We start from the raw sequence: 12384 nt of genomic DNA on the forward strand, positions 1-12384 counted from the left end.
TCACTAGCTACTCTGAGTGACAAAGATGAGGCTTTCTGCTCCTTGAAAGATTTACAGCCTCAGACACTCACAGGGGCAATAGGGTTACTAAACCCAAGATCAGCAGTCCAAAACTACCAGTCGCTCCTCAGGAGAAAGATGGGGGTTCTCCTCCTGGAAAGACTTGCAGTTTGGAAAGTCACTGGAAGTTCTACCTGGTCCTGGAAGGTCGTTCTGAGTAGGCCTTGATTCAAGGGCAGCAAATTTGGTTTATTGTTTATAGTGTTGCTAGGAGTCAGAATCAGCTTGATAGCAGTGACTTTCTTAGTTTACTATAATTTTCTCAGTACCTTTAGGATATCTGCCTTTCTATTCTTATGAGGTCTCTAGGTCAAAATATTGTTCATCAAAATAGGTTAATGTGAAATTTTTTTAGTAGTTGAAGCTGTTTTAAAATGGGTACCTACTTAATTCTTACTAAGTCTGTTCTTCAGCAAGACCCTCTCATTAGGTAATTTTCTTTCCTTTTTTGCATCTACTCTGATTGTAATATGTCATCAAAACCACTTTCTAACCCGATTCAAATAATAATTTCTCTGTTAGCTACAACTCCTTGTCTACTGACATGCCTGACCATAATGATTCCCAATATATAAAGACGATAATTTTAGTTTAAATTGAGAACTTATCGTGCATTAATAGTTGGGTTGAAGGCCCTACATAAAATCATGAAAACAATCTCTGGATTTTGAAAAATTATCTCTATGACATATTCTTTCCTATGAATATATTGTAGTGTGTTTCTATTATTTATAAATTGTTGATCCACTTAGGGTGAAGGTGTAATCCTTATGTAGAATAATTGATTAAGATCTAAACAAAGCTCACGCCTTCCATGCACGAGGTCACTCAAGTGGAGCGTGTTGTGGTTGGTGTTCAGGCCTCAGCACGCTCTGTGATGAGGCCACAGACATGATGGGAGATGGCAGTTCCTGACGGTCAGCTGGTGCTTCCCTGGCAGTGTTCTCATCGTACCGTCTTTTCATTGCGATTGGAACTGCGTTTAGTTTATCAGTGGAGTAAGTCCATTCTTCACCCATGCAAATGGAGAGGAATACCTTCAAGCTCCATACTGCATCAAACTAGAAAGCATAAGATCATTAAATGCTCATGAGTGGCTTGGACATGAAGAGAGAGATGACACATCTTCAAATAAAGGAAGTAATAGATTGAGTATGATTGCAAGCAGGTCTCTCTTTGTGTGAAGAACAGGATACTGGCAAGTGTGATTTAAATCAGGAACTTGGCTCATTTCAACCTATCCAGAATCCCTACTATTTATCATATTTTGCATGTAACCTGCCAACCTAAAATAAGATGCACACTATATTATACATGTAGAATGCTCAGAAAGGTAAAATGGAGTTGCACGCTTGGTAAAACACTGTTAAATACAAGCTATTTGTATGAAAAAAATACCACATACTCCTGGCACTGTGGTACGGCTTCTATGCTAGAAGAGTCCACAGTAGATTTATAGATTCAACAAATGTCACCATATTTTCTAAAATATAGGTGTTTTACTCTGCCCTTTGCGGTTAATCTACGCGCCCCAAGTCAGAGGAAGAACGAGCAGCTTTTCTTTAGAGGCATAGCAGCAAAGAGACCACAGCAGGGCAAAACAGATCGCCTTTGTGGTGGCCCCCTCAAAAACAGAATACAGAGAAGCTATCCTTTTGGCCTTGGAACTTACACTTTGAGGAGTCACGTATAGATGTTTCAGATTAACTCAGGTCTGAGGGGAGCCACTGTTGACCACGAGCCAGCAAACACAACAATAACATTCTTTACCTCCTAGTCCAGCCACAGGATGTCTTTGTTGACTAACTACATAGCGGAGCCTAGCTTTTCATCACGAACTCATGCACTGGCATCCAGTTGATGCCAAATAATAGTGACCCAGTTCCACGGGGTGGACTTGCCATGTGGGTTTCTGAGAATGTAATTGTTTGTGGGAATAGAAAGCTCTGTCTTTGTCCCAAAGGAGCAGCTGGTGGTTTCAACCAGGTGACCTTACAGATCATCACTCATCTTGTAACCACTATGCCTCCAGGCCTCCAAACTTTCAGGTAAGTAAGAGAAGACTGTCAGCATTATCGGGTCATTTTAGGCGACATCTGCATCCAACCTGACTGCTTTTGGGCAGTGTATCAAGTTATAAAAATTCCATAGAGGCTGCAGTAAGTCAAGTACCTTATGCTGACTACATTTTGTAAGTGGGATTTGTTTTTCTAACTACCTTAAGTTTAATAACTTTTTTACTGAAAAAGAATTATACTAAGAAGGGGCAGTAAACTTTTGTGAACATGGAGAAGTCAATTAATCTCTCTTTTCCTGTATGTCTGAAATGTTATGTCTGGGGATTTCTTAAGAAAAGACATGCATACACATCGTCTGAGTTAGTTATGTTTTTCCATTAATATTCATAAGAGAATCTTGGTGTTTAAGTAGGAGATTGCCAGTAGGAAATATAACTTGAGTATTGACAGAAGATTTACCAAAATCATGTACTGTGAGAACAACCATATCCACTCACAAAAGATACTAGAATCCTAATTATGTTCTAGTAAAAACAAAGATTAATTTTCTGCATTTATTTATAAAATGAGGTGAAAGTCATCCCACTGTTCTCTCTAATGTATTCAATACTTGTAGCAAGTCCCCAAGTATGCAAGAAATTTCCGCAGCTTCTGGCAAGCACAGACTAGGAAGAGAATGTGTGTGCCATGTTGAGATGGAGATTTCAAGATCCCACCGTGGATGCCAGATTAGGTCCAGAAGGGAAACTGGTAATTTTCACAGGCTGATTTTCTGTTATTTGCTCTGATTAAAAAATTTTATTTTCCTCTGGAAGAGGAGTGGAAATAGTGGCTGTTAGCAGATTAGGCTTTCTTCCCCTTGTTGCAGCGACAGGCCACATCTTATGCAAATAATGCATGTATTACACCTTTTGCAAACCACACAATGCTTCTCCTAACTTGAACAATCTGTTTGCGCTGTGAGCGTTATATGGATTTACAAGTGTGAGCCTGTTGTATGCAAAACTATGGCAAACTGTATTTATTTTCTGCTTGAGGAGTTAGTATGGGATAGGGAGCAGGGGGTCTACCACACAAGTCTGGGTTTGGATCCTGCCTCTGTCACTTAGTAACTGTGTGATTTAAGCCCGTGACTTATGCTAACCTTCAACTTTTTCATTTGAAAATGGCTCTACTGAGCAAAGCAAAAGTCCAGAATGAAAACGCACACACACACACACACACACACACACACACACACACACACACTGAAAATTCTGCCTGTCTTCATAAATCAAACCATTTATCAGTTTCAGGTTACTAGATGTTTCCTAATGGATAGTGTTTGTTGCCTGCCCCCGCCTCCACCCCACCCTCTCTGCCAACCAGGGATGCAGTCACTTATGGGCATTGGGTTTCTAGTTCTTTCTTCCTTTGACCTGCTTTTTTCCTGGTGTGGGGTTGGGAAGGAGCCACCCAAAAGAGAACCAGTGCTGTGAAGCTGCCTCCAACATTCAGAGACAAAGTGGACCCAGCAGCAGAACGGTCACAGCGGGTTTCCAAGGTTCATACCTTCACCGAAGACCACCTTCCCTCTACCCATGATGCAGCTGTGGGTTCAGGCCACAAATGTTCTGTTTAGTGGCCAAGCCCTTTGAGCACCTTTCCATCAGGACTTGCTAAGAAAGAAGGGCATAGGAACACATATTTCCTAAAGTTCTCAATTTTTCCATGGTTACATAGGTTTTAATATATTGGATGAAAATATATCCAGGAAAAACCCCACATAGGGCATACACATACTACTCACTTATCGATATAGCTATGTTCCAAAGATGTGAAAATTGGTATTGTGTAAAAATACAGGATGTTCACATCAAATCACAAAATTGTGTGTAATTACATCAATACATAGCTACCAAATTACATCTCCCATAACTACCAAACCACTGAGACCCATGGCCCAGCCAATTTGACACAAAATCTTACCCATCAAGCCAGTGTTATTCTTAGTACTTGACCTTGGTTATTACTTTGAAATTGTGTAAAGTTGGCAGATAGTAAGTTTTTCTTTTCTTGTTGTTTTATTATTATTTTTTAAGGTAAATAGAAACAGCTGCAACAATCTTCTAATGATTGGAACTTGGAATGCGCTAGGTATAAATTTAGGAAAGTTGGAAGTGGTCAAAAATACAATGGAATAGGGAGTCTCTGGGGGCTTTCTCCCAGCTGAGAACTGAAACTAGGGAGCAGCCAAGGTCACAGCCTCTCCGGGTGTTTAGAACGTTAGCAACACAAAAGGGCCACATTTTCCTGGGCTCTATTGCTGGCACCCGACTGTTTTCCTGCACTAACTGCGATATGGTCTTGATCAACCGCTCAGAACTCAACAGGCACCGCTGGCCTAACGTTTACTTGTAATAAGGGAGTCAATCTGTAGTACAGTGAAGTTCAAGATGGAGTCATGCTCACTGACTGCCAGATGGTGTGAGAAGCGAGAGGCAAGAACTGCAATAGCAAGCTGGGAGGGGTCTGTGAGTTTGCCACCGAAGACAGCCAGCATTACAAGGAAGGCATGCGATACTGGAACGCAGTTTTTAGAGAGAGGGCTTTGAGGAGCATGTACCATCTGGTAACTCTTGAAGAAAAAGAGATAAATACCATCTTTCCCTAGGCTTCCTTCACTGGAAACAAAACAAAACAAAACCCTACTTACATACACTCTCACCTGAGCATCATCGTTGGATTCATGAACTGTGGAACAAGGGGTTGTGAGAATCTAAGAGAGCACCTATCTTTCTTTAAAAAATGAAAAATTCCATCCAACAGCAATGTGCAGAGAGAACATCATGATGCAGATGCTGCTGATTTTTTCCCACTCTGTCTACATCTTGATGCAGAATAGTCTTATTTGCAGCTAATAGTAGGCTGAGTGAAGAAACAATCTGGGCTCTTAGAGTGAAAAGAAGTGTGTTTGATGTAAATTTTGAAAGGAGGCAACGTTTTTCAAACTTATATTTGGGTTTCAATTTATATCTTAAAAAATAAACACTCTGAAGGGATCAGTTATCAGGCATCAAAGAACAAAAAATCATATCATTGGGTGCACACCTCCATGATACGATCGCCAAGGACAAACGGGTGCATAAGCAAATGTGGCGAAGAAAGCTGATGGTCATATTTTCCCCTTTTTATATTGTACTGACCTTGAAGTAGGACTTGTCTCTTTTTTATTTTCCACACACCCACAGAATGTGTGAATGAATTAACTACATAAGCAACACAAACAAGCATACCCTCATACAAGGTAATTTTGTGAGGACAAAAAAGATAGTGGCTGGGGTCTTAAAGACTTGAAGGTAATCAAGCGGCCATCTAGCTCAGAAGCAACAAAGCCCACATGGAAGAAGCACACCAGCCTGTGCGATCACTAGGAGTCGAAGGGATCAGGTATAAGGCATCATCAGAACAAAAAATCTTACCATACTGAATGAACGGGAAGTGCAGAGTGGAGACCCAAAGCCCATTTGTCCGGCCACTGGAGATCCCCCCACAGAGAGATCTAGAAGAAGAGATGAGTCAGTCAGGGTGCAATGTAGCACTGATGAAGAATACAGCTTTCCTCCAGTTCCTAAATGCTTCCACCCCACCCCACTACTATGATCCGAATTCTACCTTGCAAGTCTGGATAGAACAGAGGTTGTATACTGGTGCAGATAGGAGCTGAAGGCACAGGGAATCCAGGGTGGATGATATCTTCAGGACCAGGGGTGTGAGGATCGATACTGGGAGGGTAGAGGGTGAGTAGGTTGGAAAGAGGGAACCGGTTACAAGGATCTACATGTGACCTCCTCCCTGGGGGACAGACAACAGAAAAGGAGGTAAAGGGAGACGCCGGACAGGGCAAGATATGACAAAATAATAATTTATAAAATATCAAGGGCTCATGAGGGAGGAGGGAGCGGGGAGGGACAGGAAAAAAGAGGACCTGATGCAAAGGGCTTAAGTGGAGAGCAAATGCTTTGAAAATGATGAGGGCAAAGCATGTACAGATGTGCTTTATACAATTGATGTATGTATGGATTGTGATAAAAGTTGTACGAGTCCCTAATAAAATGTTTTAAAAAGAAACACTCAGTTATTTTACCTGATTTGCTAGCTCTAGAGCAGCTACCTGAATTTGTAACCCCTGCTGAAGGTCCAGTGTTGGTAGAGCTGGTGTTTGGCCCTTGTGGCATAATCTTGAAGGAGATGAACTATAACACCAAGAGCCCATTCTTTCATGCCGGCAGAAATCACCATTCCTACTTACCTGTCACCACATAATTAGGGTTGATTGGACTGGGAATTTTCCCTGAAGCAGGGCAGAACTATGTGGTTGTCTTTTTTTTTCCATGTCACTTAAGCATAGTAATATAAATAAAATGATAGTTGTGGAATAAAAAGAGATGAATATCCTAGGCATTAGTGAGCTGAAATGAATTGGTATGGACCATTTAGAATCAGAAAATCATATGATTTACTCTACCAGAAAAACACAGTGGAGAGGAATGGCATAGCGTCGATTGCCCAAAACGACCTTGCTAAGTCCATCACAAAGAATAATGTGACCCGTGGTTGGATTGTATCTATCTTCATTCTGGGAAATCCAATTAATACAACTATAATTCAACTTTATGCACCAACCAGAGAAGTTACTGATGAAGAATTAGAAGAATTATTCTAATTACTTAAGTTGGAAATCAATCAAACATGCAATCAAGATGCACTGGATTCATCGGTGCTACCCTGCACCCTGACTGACTCGTCTGCTCCCCGTGACCCTTCTGTAAGGGGCTGTCCCATTACCTACACATGGGCTTTGGGTCTCCCATCTGCATTGCCCCTCATTTAAAATGATACAATATTTTGTTTTTGATGCCTGATACTTGATCCCATCGACACCTTGTGGTCACATAGGCTGGTGTGTTTCTTCCATAGGCTGGTGTGAGCTTTGTTGCTTCTGAGCTAGGTGGCTGCTTGTTTATCTTCAAGCCTTTAAGACCCCAGATGCTATATCTTTTGATAGCAGGGCACCAACACTTTCTTCACCACATTTGTTTATTCACCCGCTTTGTCTTCAGCATTCGTGTCGGGAAGGTATACAACATGGAATGCCAATTTAATAGAACAAAGCGTTCTTACATTGAGGAGGTACTTGAGTGGGGCCAAATGTCCATCTGCTGCCTTAATACAAAATCTATACATATATGCACGTAGATCTGTTTCCTCATCATCATATAAATATAAAAAATATATTTACATATAAAAATATATTTACATATGCACATGCCTTTATTTAGACCTCTATAAATGCCCTTTTCTCCCTAGCTCTTTCCTCTATTTTCTTTTACTTTCCTCTTGTCCCACTATCATGCTCAACCTTCATTTGGGTTTTAGTAATTTCTCTCAGTCACATTACCCTTGCTGAATCCCTACTAGGTCTCTCACACCCTCCTTGCCACTAATTTTGGATCATTTGTTGTTCCCTTGTCCCTGGGTTGGTCAACACCACCTCCATCTCCATCTCCCATGTATCCCCTGAACCATCAGTCCAGTTGTTTTCTCCTCCAGACTGTTCATCCATCCAGATAGCCTATCTTATCCAGATAGACCCACAGAGATAATAATATGCACAAAAAAACAAGCTATAACAAGACAAAGAGACAAAAGAAAACACAACAAGGACACAACAATGACAAAAAACCCAATGACCTAAAAAATAAAAAATGAAAATGAAAAAAAATTTACAAGGAAAAACTTCCTCCACCCCCCCCACCCCGCCCCCACTATCATGATCCCAATTCTACCTTATAAATCCAGCTAGACCAGAGGAAGTACACTGGTACGGATAGGAACTGGAAACACGGGAAAGCCAGGAGAGATGAACCCCTCAGGACCAGTGATGAAAGTTGCGACACCAGAGGGGGGTGGGAAGGTGGGGTAGAAAGGGTGAACTGGTTATAAGGATCTACATATAACCTCCTCTTAGGAGGATGGACAACAGAAATGTGGGTGATGACAAAATAATAATAATTTATAAATTATCAAGGGTTCATGAGGGAGGGGAGAGCAGGGAGGGAGGGGGGAAATGAGGAGCTGATACCAAGGGCTTCAGTGGAGAGAAAATGTTTTGAGAATGATGAGGGCAATGAATGTACAAATGTGCTTGACACAATGGATGTGTGTGACAAGAGTTGTATGAGCCTTCAATAAAATGATTTTAAAAATAAAAATAATAAATAAAAAGATGCATTGGATTATTGGTAATTGGAATGTAAAATTGGAAACACAAAGGGAGGAACAGTCGTAGTTGAAAAGTATGGACTTGGGAAAGAAATGAGGCTGGAGACCATATAACAGAATTTTGCAAGACCAACAACTTATTCCTAACAAATACTCTTTTTTCAACAAGGAGACTGTACACATGGCCTTCCCCTGATAGAATACACAGAAATCCCCTTGACTCCATCTGTGGGAAGACACAGAGAAGCCCAGTGTCAACAGCTAAAACCAGAGCAGAGCTGACCATGGAGCAGACCACCAATATCTCATAAAGCTGAAGAAAATTAAAATGAATCCACCAGAGCCAAATATTACCTCGAGTCTGTTCCACCTGAATTGTAAGAACATCTCAAGAACAGATTGGCAGAAGGCCTGATGATCTGTGGAAGAACATAGGAATATCATTCATGAAGAAAGTAAAACATCATTAAGAAGACAGGAAAGAAAAAAAAAGGTCTAAATGATATGAGAAGAAATTCTGAAATTTGCCCTTAATCACAGAGGAGCAGCTCGAGAAGACAAAGCCAAATATCATAACAAAATGTGTAGGGACCTAGCATTAGGAGACCAAAATTGAAGAACATGCTCAGCATATCCGAATCTGTAAGAATTCAAGAAAAACAATCAAGGCAGGATCCCACCACACAGGCAGGACACAGGGTGTGTGCAGCAGAGCAGTGGGGGGAACGGAGTAGCGAGGTCCCCAGAGAGTACTAAGAATAGACTTTGGGGCCAGGGCTGCATACCCCAACAGACTTGACTGGAGAATACTCCTGAAGGCCAACAAACAGTCCTTGAACTAACTACAAGTTTTTCTTTCTTCTTGTGTTTTGTTTTGTTTTTGTCATTGGCTTGTTGTTGTTGTTGTATTTTGTTGCTTGGTTTTGCTCTGTCTTGTTTTTTGCATGTTATTATCTCCGCAGGTCTGTCTAAATAAGATAGGTTGGATGAAAATCTGGAGGAGAAAACAATGGGACCAACAGTTTCAGGGGGACATGGGAGAAGGGGAGGTGGGGGGAAAGGTAGTGATGTTAACAAACCCAGGGACAAGGGCACAACAAATGATCCAGAGCAATGGTGAGGAGGGTGTAGGAGGCCTGGTAGGTTGTGATCAGGGTAATGTAACCAAGAGAAATTATTGAAATCCAAATGAAGACTGAGCATGATAGTGGTACAAGAGGAAAGTAAAAGGAAATAGAGGAATGAGTTAGGAGGAAAAGGGCATTTATAGAAGTCTAATTGCAGGCATGTACATATGTAAATATATTTATATATGACAATGGGGAAATAGATCTATGTGCATATATTTATAGGTTTATTATTAAGGTAGCAGATGGACATTGGGCCTCCTTTCAAGTACTCCCTCAATGCAAGAATACTTTGCTGTATTTGTACCTTGTCCATGGATCAAGAGACAGTTGTGTGACTAGAATGAGGGGATACTGCATGCTGTAAAATCAGGAAGTATGTGCACAGGGTTGTCTCCTCTCACCATATTTCTTCAATCTGTATGCTGACAATCTGTATCAGAGACTCTGGATTATATGAAGAATAACATGATATCAGGTTTGGAGGAAGGTTTATTAACAATCTGTGGTATGCATAGGACACAACCTTGCTTGTTGAAAGCGAGGAGGACTTGGAGCACTTGCTAATGGAGATCAAGAATTGTGGCCTTCAGTACGGACAGTCTGGATTACAGCTCAATGTAAAGAAGATCAAAATCCTCACAACTGGACCAATAGGTCACATCATGGTAAATGAAGAAAAGGTTGAAGTTGTCAGGATGTTGTCTTACTTGGGTCCACAATCAATGTTCAAGGAAGCATCAGTCAAGAGATCTAAAGACGTATTGCATTGGGTAAATCTGCTGCACAAGACCTCTAGAGTATTGGGGAGCAAAGATGTTACTTTGAGGATTAAGTTGTGCCTCACTCAAGCCACGGTATTCTCCATCACATCATGTGCAAGTAAAAGTTGGACTATGAATAAGGAAGACCCTAGAAAATTTGATGCATTTGGATTGTGATGCTGGAGAAGAACATGGGAAGTATCATGAACTATTAAAAGGACAAACTGATCTATATGGAAGACGTAAGGCCAGAGTGTTCCTTGAAGGCAAGGATGGCAAGACTTTGTCTTATATACTTTAGACATATTGTCAGGAGAGAACAGTCCCAGGAGAAATACATCATGTTTGGTAAAGTGGAAGGGCAGCAAAACAGAGGAAGGCCCTTAATGAGATGAATCAACACAGTGAGTACATCAATGGGCTCTGGCATAGACCATGCAGTGGATCTCAAGGACAGAATAAGACTGCCCCATTGGGTTCCCATTTATTGTATCAGACTGCCACATTCTTTTCCCATGAAACAGCTGGGGGATTGGAAATGTTGATCTTACAGTTAGCAGCCAAGTGCTTTAACTACTGTGCTATTGGGGATCCTGAAGTCCAATCTACTCTTGTTAAATGAAGTGTTATTAGGGAAAATAGAAATCTAGTTCTCAAGCACGGAACTACTAACTGAAAGGTTAGTAACTAACTGAAGTCCCTTGCAAGTAAGGTTGGACAATATTTCCAAAAGTTCAAAGTGTTAAAAACCCTGTGGACTGCAGGTCGATTCTTCATCATGAATTAGGAAATACACTTGATGTCATCCAACCACAAGTGAAGTTCTTGCTCTGGAGACTTAATCGATGCATCTTCGTATAGTCCTTTGGCCTCCTAACAGGCAATATGGCTGTCATTAGGTGCAGCAGAGTCAGCTTGGGCTAATATTGACCCTCTGTAGGACAGAACAAAACAGTGTCTGATATTGTGCCCTCCTCCCAACAGTAGCAATGTTGGAGTCCACTGCTGGCTGGTGCTCTACAAAGGATAATACCCAGTGACTAAACCCTCTTGATAAAACGTCCAAAATATAAGCGATGAAGGCTCACCATTCTCATTTTGGCATCTAGTTGCACTTCTTCCAAGAGAGATTGGTTGGTTCTGGCAGTCCACCGCACTTCAATATTCTTAGACAACGGCACCATTTCTGTGCACCAATTCTTCTTTGATCTTTCTTAGCCATTGTCTAAAGTTCATATGCCTATTTGAAGTTGACAGTATGATGATTTGGGTCAAGTGTACCTTAGTCCTTCAAGTGACATTCTTGCTTATCAACATTTTAGGGAGGTTTTGTGTAGATGGATCCAATATGAAGCACTGTTTCATTTCTTATATGCTACTTCCATGAGTGTTGTTGTATGAGTTGTTTACCTATGATTCCTATAAAAGTTCATTGTCATAAAGGTGCTTTGTTCAAAGAAATCCTTATGTAATCCAGACATCCGACATTCTCCTGAAATTTTCAGGCTTCAAAACCAAATCAAACACTGTCATCGAGGGGACCCTATAGGACAGGGTAGAACTGCCCCAGAAGTTTTCTGATATTGTAAATCTTTAGGAGGGCAGAAAGCCTCATTTTTCTCCTTTGGAGCAGCTGATGGTTTTGAACTTCTGACCTCAAGGTTACCAGGCAAACTCATAACAACTTCACCGGGGCTCCCCCGTTTAAGTCTATAAGAGAAGTAATGAGAGCTCCCTTCTCAGATGGACTGTGGCAGAAGAGTGTCCTTTCCAGGCTTTTCCTAAGCTGCTAGAACACAAGTTCTCGTGGTAGCCTGTAGTTTTACAGTTCTGCATCCATAAACTGGTTGTATTTATAGATCCATTTGTTATCTTGATCATGTTTTCCCCTTTCCATATTGTACTGACCTTGAGGTAGGACTTGTCTCTTCTTTATTTTCCACACACCCACAGAATGTGTGAATGAATTAACTACATAAGCAACACAAATAAGCATATCCTCATACAAGGTAATTTTGTGAGGACAAAAAAATCTCCTATGGCATATCACAGTAGAGATCGACATCATCTTCACATGAATTCAAATTAGCATAAGATATCTTTGGATAAAAAAATTATTTGGCTACCCCACCACAGGGAACTTTTCTCTGA

General features: G+C 41.0%; 1 pseudogene; it reads left to right on the forward strand.

The window, feature by feature from the left end:
- Nucleotides 1-2082: 2082 nt before the first annotated feature.
- LOC142439956 (protein yippee-like 5 pseudogene) lies at nt 2083-4700 on the forward strand (annotated as a pseudogene).
- The last annotated feature ends 7684 nt before the right edge of the window (nt 4701-12384 follow it).

Source organism: Tenrec ecaudatus, chromosome 2 (genome assembly GCF_050624435.1).
Source record: "Tenrec ecaudatus isolate mTenEca1 chromosome 2, mTenEca1.hap1, whole genome shotgun sequence".
In the NCBI taxonomy this organism is placed as follows: Eukaryota; Metazoa; Chordata; class Mammalia; order Afrosoricida; family Tenrecidae; genus Tenrec; species Tenrec ecaudatus.